General features: G+C 38.7%; 1 protein-coding gene across 4 annotated transcripts in view; it reads left to right on the top strand.

Moving 5' to 3' along the window:
- Positions 1-283: 283 nt before the first annotated feature.
- The window catches only part of LOC129926427 (uncharacterized), a 29438-nt gene continuing 16084 nt past the window's right edge, over positions 284-13637 (top strand). The window contains exon 1 of one of the 4 annotated variants that reach the window (XM_056030350.1): positions 284-433. The gene's annotated coding sequence lies outside the window, so the exon portion shown is untranslated. Of the gene's footprint in view, positions 500-7861; positions 7996-10288; positions 10428-13637 lie in introns of those variants that run through there. The other 3 variants (XM_056030347.1, XM_056030348.1, XM_056030349.1) reach the window with 3 other exon arrangements.

The following is a 13637-nucleotide window of genomic DNA, read 5'->3' as shown; positions in this document are numbered from 1 at the left end:
TACAGATGACGTTACTTCAAAAGAGAGGATAATTACGTCCTACGCATTTGACGTGTCAATCTAGTCATGCATGTTAATCAATAGCTTAAAACTCTGCTAAGTCGATGGTTTTCCTGTCTGATTCAGGCCACCCATTCCATGCTCTAATGTCATTAGGGAAGAAGGAGTACGTGGATAGAAATACGTAAATCAATTATTTATGGCGTTTTAGCTTAGCCGTACATGCTAAGTACACTGTTACACAGAAGAGATCCTGTTCACTACTGTAAACATTTTAAAATATAGACTGCTACAATTTAAGGAGAGCGATACTTGTATTGATATATTGATATATACAGGAGTAACACGTGGGAGTGCTACATTTTTGATTAGATCAGCATTTTGTTTACATTTTGTATGCACGCTGACGCTGACGCTGTGGTGTGTAACTAAGGTTAGCCTGATATTAGGACACGCTTATTTCTCATTCTTTACTAGTTGACCTATCTCCGTTTTACATGTAAGTAGATCTAGTTAATTATTTACTTTCAGGGGTGGACTAGCTATATGGGCATTCGGGCAAATGCCCGGTGGGGCCGGTATCCAAATGGGCTGGTAGGGCCACGAAAGGGCCGCATGGAAACCACTATGGTACGCATCAAATTGTTTTTAAAAATTGTTTTAAAACCTTATTAAGGGGCCCCTCTGAGCGTTGTGTTTAAAAAAATATCTTTAACAGACTACAGTGTGATACAAATTTTAATGTAACACATTTTCCTAATATTGTGATAGCCTACGTCCGTAGATAGTGCTACTAGTAGGCTTCATCTTTTTAGGGCCTACACATTTAGCGATTAAACAGCAACATAAGGCCTATATTTGTATAAAGATTTAGAGTTCACTGTATGTATGCATATCGATACATTGTCAAACTTGACATAATGACTTTGAGGACAGGTAGACCTAGAATTGGATGCCCATTATATGATATACAAGTTATGGGCCGGATTGTATGGAAATGTCCGGGCCGATTTCGCCACTCAGTCCGCCCCTGCTTACTAAGTACTTATATAGGTCCTCTCGCGCCGTTTGACGTAAGGAGTGGCTATCACAGATATAGGTTATAGGCAACTTCCACAGTCTATACCCAACTGCTGCAAGCGGATTTTAGGCCAATCTTAGAAGGTTCGACACATACGTGGTCTTAGCTTCACTTTCATCTTTTCAAGTTCACTAAATATGATGATATTGATGATATTGGACAGATTTACAGCCTTTGTTTAAACAACAGCCCCGGGACCATAATGATGACTCTAATTTTATTTTTAAATTGTTTGTCAAATTTAACAACACAGTGTGTAATGACCTCCATGCTAGTTAAACAAAAAGAAGCTAATTGCGTGTTACGCATTTCATGTGTCAACCTAGTCATGCATGTTAATCAACGATTAAAACTCTGTTTAGTCGTTGGTTTTCCTGGCTGATTCACGCAACCCATTCCGTTCTATAATGGCACTAGGAGGACGGAGCACTTGTGCTAATTTGTCCTGCCATGTTTTACTTGACTAGTCTCCAATTGTTAAAAAAAAAAAAAACTTTTTTTTTTCTTGAATATTGAACATTTTTGTTCAATACACGTTGGCTGACTGGTTGTTTTGATACGCGCTCAGGACATTGGTTCGAACATTGCCCGCCCGATCTGCGGTTATAAACATGCAAATCATTTCAATTAAAGAGCTGCACTCCTTTCAACCCCCTTCCCTCCATTTTAATAGCGCTCTTTGAATTCTCTTACTGCTCTTATTATAAACAAAATTTAATAAAAGACCCTGAAAGACACAAAGATAAAGGCACATTCCTCATCCCATATGCTAGGACAAATTTGTACAAATGCGCCTTCTTCCCTAGTGCTATTAGAGCATGGAATGGGTTGCCTGAGCTAGCCAGGAAAACCAGTGACTTGGCAGAATTTAAGTCATCGGTTAATATGCATGACTAAATGCATGACGCGTAGGACGTAATCAACTTCTTTTTTTGAAGTAACGTCTGTATTATATGAGATAAGATAAGATAAATGTTTTTATTAATCGCAGATAAATATATATGTGTGTGTGTATGTGTATATATATGTGTGTGCGTGTGTGTTATGTGACCTGCTAAAGACGGCGTAGACGACAAAATTGTTTTTATTTCGGTAGACCACCTCTTTGTCCGCATTGGATGTGGTAAAATATGCAGGTCATGACTTAAATGGAGTGGTCACTTGAAATGCTGCACTCAACCCTAATCTTCGGAATTGAAGACTTGCTTATTATCATTTTTTAGGTGACGAAAAAAAAATTAATAGGACATAAAACTGTGGATTATAAAAGTTAAACTAGTAGTCAAGAAATTCTGTATATGTATGTAGATTTTTGCTCGCATAAGACATTACTATAATGGAAGTTTGTACTATAACATTCAAATTGTTGTACTTAATTCTAATATCTAGCATTCATCATAGCATTCAAATCTGTTCAATTTGATGAACATTCCAAACTGTTCATACCATCTTCGTTCACACGTAGGTGATACCGTCTTTCCTCACACGTAGGTCATACAGTCAATCCTCACACGTAGGTCATACCGTCTATCCTCACACGTAGGTCATACCGTCTATCCTCACACGTAGGTCATACCGTCTATCCTCACAGGTAGGTCATACCGTCTATCCTTGCACTTAGGTCATACCGTCTATACTCACACGTAGGTCATATCGTCTATCCTCACACGTAGGTCATATCGTCTATCCTTGCACTTAGGTCATACCGTCTATCCTCACACGTAGGTCATACCGTCTATCCTCACACGTAGGTCATATCGATAATACTCACACGTAGGTCATATCGTCTATCCTCGCACTTAGGTTATACCGTCTATCCTCACACGTAGGTCATACCGTCTATCCTCACACGTAGGTCATATCGTCTATCCTCACAAGTAGGTCATACCGTCTATCCTCACACGTAGGTCATATCGTCTATCCTCACACGTAAGTCATACCGTCTATCCTCACACGTAGGTCATACCGTCTATCCTCACACGTAGGTCATATCGTCTATCCTCGCACTTAGGTCATACCGTCTATCCTCACACGTAGGTCATATCGTCTATCCTCGCACTTAGGTTATACCGTCTATCCTCACACGTAGGTCACACCGTCTATCCTCACACGTAGGTCATATCGTCTATCCTCACACGTAGGTCATATCGTCTATCCTCGCACTTAGGTTATACCGTCTATCCTCACACGTAGGTCATACCGTCTATCCTCGCACTTAGGTCATACCGTCTATCCTCACACGTAGGTCATATCGTCTATCCTCACACGTAGGTCATATCGTCTATCCTCGCACTTAGGTCATACCGTCTATCCTCACACGTAGGTCATATCGTCTATCCTCGCACTTAGGTCATAGCGTCTATCCTCGAACTTAGGTCATACCGTCTATCCTCACACGTAGGTCATACCGTCTATCCTCGCACTTAGGTCATACCGTCTATCCTCACACGTAGGTCATATCGTCTATCCTCGCACTTAGGTCATACCGTCTATCCTCACACGTAGGTCATACCGTCTATCCTCGCACTTAGGTCATACCGTCTATCCTCTTGTTTGAAGGTAATTCAACATCCTTGTAGATTTATAACGAGCAGGAAGAGCGAATGATGCCAAGATTATTTGTAAGACGTCTTTATGAGAGCGTTGACTTATGTTGATACGTTTGCTTTCGATCCACTGTTTCTAATTTTGTCGAGGACTAGAATACTGATGGAAAGAGACGAATCATGGCCTGACGTTTCACGGCGCCGGATGTAGTTACTTTCTTTTTTTAGAAGCATCGGAAATCGAAGACGTACTTGTACTAACTTCGCCTTTTTTCGTGTCATTATCTGATGGCGTGGCTTGACTTTAATAATAATAATAATAATTTAATTTATAGGGCGCTGTTAACAAACGAAATGTAGGCTCAAGGCGCTGTGATAACATTACACACATAAACACCAGAGATAAAAAGAAAAACTAATTTAAAACGTATTTGTTTTTACAGAGACTAATTCAGGTGGTGGCCTACTAGTTCAATATTCCTGTAGTTGTGAAACACAAATTGAGACCTCGAGGAACGCTAGGGTTCCTAGGAACATAGTTTGGGAAACACTGCCCTAAAGAGTTGTTGTCCCTCTATAACATTTCTTTGGTTCCTGATTTTAAAATTAATTATAATCTGCACAATTAAATGTTTATCTTATCTTATCTTGTATAATACAGACGTTACTTCATACATTCAGTCATGCATGTTAACCAAGGACTTAAATTCTGCCAAGTCACTGGTTTTCCTGGCTAGCTCAAGGCAACCCATTTCATGCTCTAATAGCACTAGGGAAGAAGGAGCATTTGTACAAATTAATACAGACGTTACTTCATACATTCAGTCATGCATGTTAACCAAGGACTTAAATCCTGCCAAGTCACTGGTTTTCCTGGCTAGCTCAGGCAACCCATTCCATGCTCTAATAGCACCAGGGAAGAAGGAGCATTTGTACAAATTAATACAGACGTTACTTCATACATTCAGTCATGCATGTTAACCAAGGACTTAAATTCTGCCAAGTCACTGGTTTTCCTGGCTAGCTCAGGCAACCCATTCCATGCTCTAATAGCACCAGGGAAGAAGGAGCATTTGTACAAATTTGTATCTTGTTTCATAACTCTACGTGTCCTCGTCTCTCTTGTTCCCAGCGGCCAGGCGACAACATCTGTAGGCCTATACCATCTCGTTCGAATCTCTGCTCTGACATTCTATTTCTTTTCACCGCCGGGGGGGGGGGGGGGTTAACAAGGTGTCGACTGAGGCGCCCACACTACCCCGATGAGGATATGAACAAATAATTCTTTTTACGTTAGATCTTCAGCGTCTCCTTTATGTCCTATCTTTATTCTGGTCAGTACTTGAAAAGGAAAAATCATCTTCATCATCATCGTCATTATCATCGTCATCATCATCATCGTCGTCGTCATCATCATCATCATCATTATCATCATCATCATTATCATCATCATCATTGTCATTATCGTCACCATCATCATCATCATCATCGTTATTATCATCATTATCATCATCATTATCATCATCATCATCGTCATCATCATCGTCGTCGTCATCGTCATCGTCGTCATCATCATCATCGTCGTCATCGTCATCATCTTCGCATCATCATCATCGTCGTCGTCATCATCATCATCATCATCGTCATTATCATCGTCGTCGTCGTCATCATCATCATCATCTTTATCAATCCCTTTACTTGAGTTGTGACGATTCCCTTCCCTTCTTCATGGTCAGAAACTGTCTTTAGAAGGACCTTCTCCAGGCTAATTTTCTTTCGAAGACCCTTTCTTGGTGCCCCATTCACCGTGCCTTGAAAGGTGACTTACGAACAAGAGTCGCTCCTTACACTATGACCGAACCAGTTCAGCTTCCGTCTCTACACAGAAATAAGGCTTACTCTTATTTACCAAACATTTGTTGACATTTAAAAGTAGAAACTCATTTTCTTTTCCTGATATTTGATAGCCATCAGTTTTCTGTATTATTTACTCTCAAAGGCTTAAATAATTCTTTCAGCTTTCAACATCTTACTTTCACATCTAAATTAGAGCACAACAAAAAAAAAAAAAAACGACTGGAGAAGAAAGAATGATAAAGGACCTTGTTATTTCCCAAACCAGATTCCTATCTCAAAAATGGCATACACGAAAAATAAAAATATTTAGTTCACAAAATTTTCCAATAATTTTCACTATTTATAGACAGAAAAGGCGGGGTACATTGTTTTCTGAAACCCTTCAATGTCATTTCGCAATTCTTATTTAAGAAGATGAAACCAAACCCGACGCAGCGAGACTAGAGTACTGCTGAAAGATAGGAATAAATGCTGACAATAAATCAGCTAAACACGAAGAGCAGGGCGGGGGGGGGGGGGTAGGGCTTGAAAAGAGGCAACCGATGTAAAAGGTTACCTGGGATATTGATTGCCGTTTCAGCAACCCATCACATTCATCTCTTTCCGTCATGTTCTAACCATTACGTTATTCTAGCGATTTGGCTGATGTCTTGATGATGATGATCAGGTTTTAGGCGCTTCAATTGTTTAAACTCTGTTTAGCCATTGTGGAGAGAAGTAGCGAGGTGGTGAAGCGATCTGTCTTCTAACTGACGGTCTGAGGTCGAATCCAAGAATTTGGTTGGGCCAATTGTAAGCAAATACACTTGCATTTTTCAGGAAAAAAATATGACGTTGGTTGTTGTAAAGTCTGCGTCCTTTTCGTTCTTGTGCACCTCTGACCAACTGATTAGCTCCTCTGACCAACTGATTAGCTCCTCTGACCAACTGATTAGCTCCTCTGACCAACTGATTAGCTAATCTGACAAACGTATTAGCTCCTCTGGCCAACTGATTAGCTCCTCTGACCAACTGATTAGCTCCTCTGACAAACGTATTAGCTCCTCTGGCCAACTGATTAGCTCCTCTGACCAACTGATTAGCTCTTCTGACCAACTGATTAGCTCCTCTGACAAACTGATTAGCTCCTCTGACCAACTGATTAGCTCCTCTGACAAACTGATTAGCTCCTCTGACCAACTGAATAGCTCCTCTGACTAACTGATTAGCTCCTCTGACCAACTGATTAGCTCTCACATTTAACGCTCCCGAATATCTAGTACTGTATACACTGAACTAATGTATGATGGTACCCTCATATTTCAGAACGCTCACAGCTCTGCCCACTAAACCATCCCTTAAATTTAACACTGGCCGTGGTGGCTAAGAAGTAGCTGGCTGGGATTTTGAATTTCGGGATTCCCAGGACGCCCCCGAATCTACCCAACTCAAATAGGTGTTTTGGAGTGTGTGTGTGTGTGTGTTTCTATAGTGACGAAGAAGTAAGCGATTGGTTGGTATCTATGCAGTGTCAACGTTAGTCGGTATTGTCATAAGCTTAATGTTATGTAGAGGAGACGACTCCAGAATGCCAGAGCGAAAAGACGTGTTTTTGTAGTGAGCTAGGTTTTGTTTAACATATTGGTTTCTAAAGTCTATTACTTTTATTACAAAGCTTATATCAACCCACTCTGTCTGTCTGGTAAAAAGTTTGTACACGTTATTTCACCGACACCCAAATCTCGAATCAAGCTGAAACTTTGCACAATTATTTCTTTTAACTAATAACACATAAATCAAAATTGGTAAAAAATGTGTTAATTAACTATAAGTAATTAATTATTTTGTTTGGTATCTCGAACAAAGAAAAAAAATTGTACTTGACTGAAGTAATGGTATAAGCTGAATTAGTCAGTTTCATTGATTGACTGATCAAAACTAATTAATACTATTACATTTGGTATTAGCTTTGTTTTTTAAAAGTATTTTTTATGTTTTTCTTTTTTACACTTTAGGTTTATACATTCCGTACGTACTTGAAGATGAATACGTCCTAGCCCAGGCTTTATGATTGGGCTGGCAGGGGGTGGGGGTAACTGCGCGCAGGGTTTGAACTCGGGACACTCATGATGGAAGTCTGAAGCGCATGCCACACGATAGGCGGGTAATCCACTTGACCCCCATCGGGTGCCCATTTAAATCTTTTATTGGCATCAATGTTCTCTTCTACTTGGTTAATAGATCTAAATGACAATCACTGATCGCACCACGAGATTCATTGTCATTGCCTCATTACACGGCCCTACTCCACTTCACTTCACTTTCACGCGCACGACCTCACAAGTAAGTAACTGCCTTGCATTTCCGGGGGGGGGGGGGTTTAGGGTGGAGGGGACGCAGTGTCTGCCTATTGCGGTATCGACCAGCTTGACGACGTGGTCGGTCGGAGGTAACGGGGGAACGTTGGTTTTAAAAAGCGACAGTGCACGGCAATGGTATATCCGTCATCTCGCAGCGCATCGATAAAGACAGGTAAGCATGTTTTTATCTAGTCCATGTTTTATCGGATTCAAAGTCTTTCAGACTTTTATTTGGTTTACAAGATTCCGGTATAAAGATTATATATATATATATTATTGTAATATAGATCTAGTTGCTAATGAACTGAGATTGTATTTTTTATTATGCAGATTATGCAGCGTTTATTGCAGCATAAAATTATCTATAATTGTAGTTTTAAAAAAAAAGGAGGGAGGGGGATAGAGGATACACACTATGGCCATACGAATGAAGTGGTAGTCAGGTTTTGGGGTAAAGGTTTGAAAGGGTCATGTGACTGAATCATACTTAAGATTTTGTATAAATCTGACGAAGTGGGATTAACATGTTCTTACTATTCTGATAACTTAAGAAAAATCTTTCTAAATTAACTTTTACATTTTTACATTTTAAAATGTCTGACATTAATACGAGACATTGCAGCCACTATTTTCACAATACGTCTATTCAAGTCGCAACTTCATGGAGGAACTTGGGACCTGGACACGGATCTCCAAAAAAACGGCTCTTATAATTTTCTTAGAAATTTAACAGCTGATGTGTATCGCAGAGAAAAGGATTACTAGCGCTCGTTGGGCACACTAAATTTAAAATGAATAAATTTTAAATTTGGCAACAGAACTAGGTCTAGATCTAAATCCAACGTCGGTTTTGAAAGGATTATCGCCTTGTTGAAAAGGACTATCGCTTTCGGGAATTAGCGAATGTAAAGCATTATTGATTCACGAATTGAATAAATTAATATTCAGGAAAAGTTTTGTTTGCGTATCGCTTTTATCTTCGGAATATTATAAAGTGTAGAAGATCTATGCATTCGCTTAGCAAGGATTCAATTTTTCCATTCATTTAGTTCTTAAGAGGGAAAAAAAACAGTCGCTCTATAAAGTTGTATGAAGGAGGTATTGCCATATTTTTTTAAAAGTATTTTTTAAAAATGTTTTTCTTGTTTATACTTATCATTACATTCGATTCTTACACGCTTACGAATCTAGGACGCAAACTGCAGAATTTAAGAAAATCCTAGCAATTTAATAGAGATGCTATAGGGGATCCTAGGTATCACATACAAAGACTCAGTGGCGTAGCTAGGGTGGGGGAGGGGGCGGGGAGAATTTGAAAATACCCCCGGGCCCCAAATGAGTGTTTTTTAATTAAATATTAAATATTACGCAAAATGCAGGGGCCCACAAAGAGGTTGAGCCTCCCGGGCCCCCAAATGATGGAAAATTCCTAGCTACGCCCCTGAAAAGACTGCATTACAAGCGAAGAGATTGGAAACAGGATTACAACTGCGACTGGGCCCCGTGATGACCTAATAACCACTGTAAAAGTTAATTACATTTTTATAGCTATATCACAATGGTCCTCAGGGCTCGCAAAACCCTTCCTTCATGGAACAGTACAAGAAAAATTAGAGGCGGAAAGAGAAAACGAGAAACGAAGGGAGATAACATAAAAGAAGAATGGACGGGCTTGTCATTGAAAGAGATTCTGTCTAAGGCAAAAAAAAAAAAAAGACAAAGAGGAATGGAGAGAGACTGTCAACAGATCATATGTGGTGCCCCAACAGTTCATTAGTCTAAGGGATAAGTGAAGATCATGTCAGATCATCATTCTTGATGAGGTACCACATCACCTCGTAGTTATCAGACATTACAAGCTTTGTTCTAAAACAGGGGTTCTCAACCTGTGGGTCGCGACCCCCCCCCCCCCTTAGGGGTCGATTGACGATTTGCCAGGGGTCGCCTATGACTATTGAAAATATGGATTGTTATTGTGTATTCTTCTATTGCTGTATGTGTGAGTGTGTGGAGGGGGGGTCGCGTCAGAGTGGGGGATTGTAAAAAGGGGTCGCCGAGCTTAAAAGGTTGAGAACCGCTGTTCTAAAACAACTTGACACTTCGATTTTTTTTTTTGAACGACCCTTTTTAGCAAGCGTCAAGATATACCTAAAGGTGAAACTAAGACTATTCGCTTGAGCTCAGAAAAGTCACTTGCATACTGAAAATACGTTCATCACCTGTTGCCCAGAGTGAAGACAAAAAAAAAGGTGTGCATGTATCGAGTTTCTTATTGATTCTCTTTGCAAGTTTTAAATTACTAACGACCCTATTTAGAAATATACCACAAGTCCGGTAAAAGCAAGACATGTTCTACTTTTTTGAGGTAGTATCCAGTATGGTTAAAGTGTGAAAATGTCCTTCTTCCATTATGTTTAATGTAATTCCAAAAAATTGTCTATCAATCAAATTAATGTCATATTTTCTCTTTTCTATGATGTATTGGCTTGTATAAAGGAAGGATATATTGTAAAGGATATTGAATTCATTTACCAGTACTGGCACTTGAAAGATTTGGCTGGAAAAAAAAGACGTCTTTTTTGACAACCTTTTTCGTGACCAGTGGTAAACATGTAGCTTATATTTTAGACTTAGGTTGTGGTTGTTTAAAATCAGACTGATGCGCTTCCTGGTCATGGCCACATTCTTATATGCTTGCGAATCTTGGACGCTGACTGCAGAACAATCAATGAATTGATACACTATAACGTAGCAATACAAATGTAAAAAAGAACAGTGGTTCTCAACCTTTTTAGCTCCGCGACCCCTTTTGTAATAGACACACTAAAATAACATGAGCTTCAATAAACACAATGATTTTATTAGTCTCTATTTCTGTTCTTTACTCCAGCCACTTGTTCTCTAAACTGATTTCCTTTTACACTCAGTCCCTGACACACTGCTGTTCACTCAACCATGTACACTTAAGGTCCACTGGTCATTTCATACACAGGCGCACACACACTGCACTACCAGCCACTCAAAACACATACACTTACTATTACACCTTTATACAATTTTCCGCTAGACGGCGACCCCCAACTATAATTTTTTTTTTCGTTCATTGGCTTAGGTAAATGTGATTTACGACGCGATTAGATTTTCTCCATAGAAATGTTTATCCAGAAACAGCGTTACGACTCATTTGATGGACATTACTTTCAGTTGGTGAAAGAGTATTCTGCAACATCCAAGATGTGGTCCGCAACAAATAGTTTCGAATAACAATTATACATATATATACATAATAGAAAGAGGTAACTGCCAATAACAATCACTTCTACGTTCAATGATAAAACATTCACTTAAAGTGTCATTCATATCCCCTGGCTATATGTCAGTAATCTTACATCTTTCTTTGTTATTCCTACTTTTATTTTATTGATACTTGACGGTCGTTTCAGAATTTGTTTAATAATAATATAATCGGATCAATTTTTCTAATCCTATAGCACAAAACATAAAAATGTATATCGACTATAGCACAAATATGCTTTTTACAACGCGTTAGAGACACACACTCAATATATATATATATATATATATATATATATATATATATATATATATATATAATTTAAGATGAAAAATAGCCCCCCCCCCGGGCCCACCAAAAAAAAAAAAAAGATTATTAAATTTTCCGATGGTCTTAGGCGACCCTCGCAAATGGTCATTCGACCCCCCAAAGGGGTGGCGACCCCTGCTATAGAAAGACCCTAGGTATAAGTGTTGTGGACCGTGGATACTCGTTGACTTGTAGCACAAAACTGCTGATAAGCAATTAAACCGCTGTATGCGAAATAAATATATATATACTAGCCATCTGTTACCCGCGGCCCGCGGGTCTTAATTTTGCGTATCATTTTCGATATAGTCACTGAGAGTGCTTTGTAAACAATTAAACGAAATAATAATTTTATAAGTAAAGCGAATGCGGGAATGTAAAAATAACATGAATGGAGCTATCAAAATAGCTAATCGACGTTTAAAGATCTCGAGTGAGACATAGATCTAGATCTAGACTAATCTTGGATAGAGTTCATTCTGCGCGTGCGTGAAGGCTTCGCTCTGCGCATGCGTGACCTTTTTTATCAGATGTACGCGATTTATGAATGAAACTAATAGAATATATCTCAACATTTAAAAAGGCTTTTGAAAAACAAATTTAAAGGTTAATTTTATTAAATAATGAAATGAATAGACTATATTTCGTATTTTTCATGTGTCAAAGTAAAAAACTATCTGCGCAAAGTGTAGTTTCTAAAATTAGATCTAGATCTAGATCCTTTCGATCTTTTCATGTAAATATGGTAAGCATAGCCTTGATCAGGGGTTCTCAACCTTTGGGTCGCAACCCCTGTAGGGATCGAATGGCCATTTGGCAGGGGTCGCCTAAGACCATCGAAATTTTTTATTTTTTTTAATTTTTTTTAGGAGGTGGGGTTGTTTCTAGCGTGTTGTAACATACATATTCGCACCATAGTTAATATACATTTATATTTGTAATGTTGAAGGGAGAGTACTCAGATTTACATTGTTTAACAAACTGTGAAGCCAGTGGCGTAACTAAGGGGGGGGGATGGGGGGGGGGAGAATTTTAAAATCCCCAAATGGGTGTCCGAAATTTATTTGTAAATACATAAATTAATATATTTGATTGACAAATAGTGTCAACGGGTGTCTTTTTTTTTTCAACATTTATGGATTAAATTTATCACAAAGACTAAACCTAGATCAAGGTCTATCGGTACGTTGACTTTGTTGACATTTAAAAAATATTTTTTCCCAGAGAGATCAAATTATTTTTTAAAATTAGTCTTACATTTTAAACTTTGTTGCCACGAATAAAACTGCATGGTATACAGCGAATTCCAGGTATCTTGTTACCTTTACTAATAATAGATCTAAATGGCGAGAATTATATGGCTACACTAATTAACCTTGAAGCAAAATTTACAGAATCGAGTATAACAGATCTAAAAGTTATTCTTAATAATGCTAAAATTGTCCATTATTCGGGTTTGGCGTCTATAATTTCAGAATTAAACTTCACACTCTAGTTGTTACCCCTTTATTCATCTTTCCTAAATTCAATAGAAACTCTCTTTTTATTTACATCTAATCCTTTTGCTTTCGCACAAAACATAAACAAAAAATAATGACGTAATATCATATAATATTAACACATCCTTCCTTTTGAAGTTATTATCATACCCTTCCTTTTAAAGTTCTTAAGTGTGATATCTACTAGCAAGGCCGGCCCTAGCATTTGCGGGGCCCCTATGCGAAACGGATCTCGCGGGGCCTAGTCTGGGTAGGGATAAGCATAATGTCAAAATTATCTTTTTTGAATTAGAAAATAGGCCTACTTTCGTCTTTGCAATAAATTTTTATCAAATGAAAGCTCGCAATGCCACTTTTTATTTATAGGCACCCCAAAATGTCAATTTCGTCTCTTCTTCAGGAGAATTGAATAAATTTTTAAAAAGTTCAAGACTTTATCGTATATTTTGCCTTTTCAAGAGATTTCCTGGAGGCCCTGGAAAATCAGGAGGTCGCGAATAACCTGTTATTTTATATACGTTATAATGGTTTAATTTAATAATGTACACTTGGAATTAGCGCGGGGCCTATGAAAGCGCGGGGCCTATGAAAGCGCGGCGCCCACTGCGACCGCATAGGCTGCAGTGGCCTAAGGCCGGCCCTGTCTACTAGGAACTTTAACAATTCGTCCATTTCTGGTTGTCTTGACTGGCACAACAAGTTCTCTAGACG

Source organism: Biomphalaria glabrata, chromosome 5, assembly GCF_947242115.1.
Source record: "Biomphalaria glabrata chromosome 5, xgBioGlab47.1, whole genome shotgun sequence".
NCBI lineage: Eukaryota > Metazoa > Mollusca > Gastropoda > Planorbidae > Biomphalaria > Biomphalaria glabrata.
Note: the sequence above shows the minus strand (reverse complement) of the source record. Positions and strands in the feature narration are given on the sequence as shown.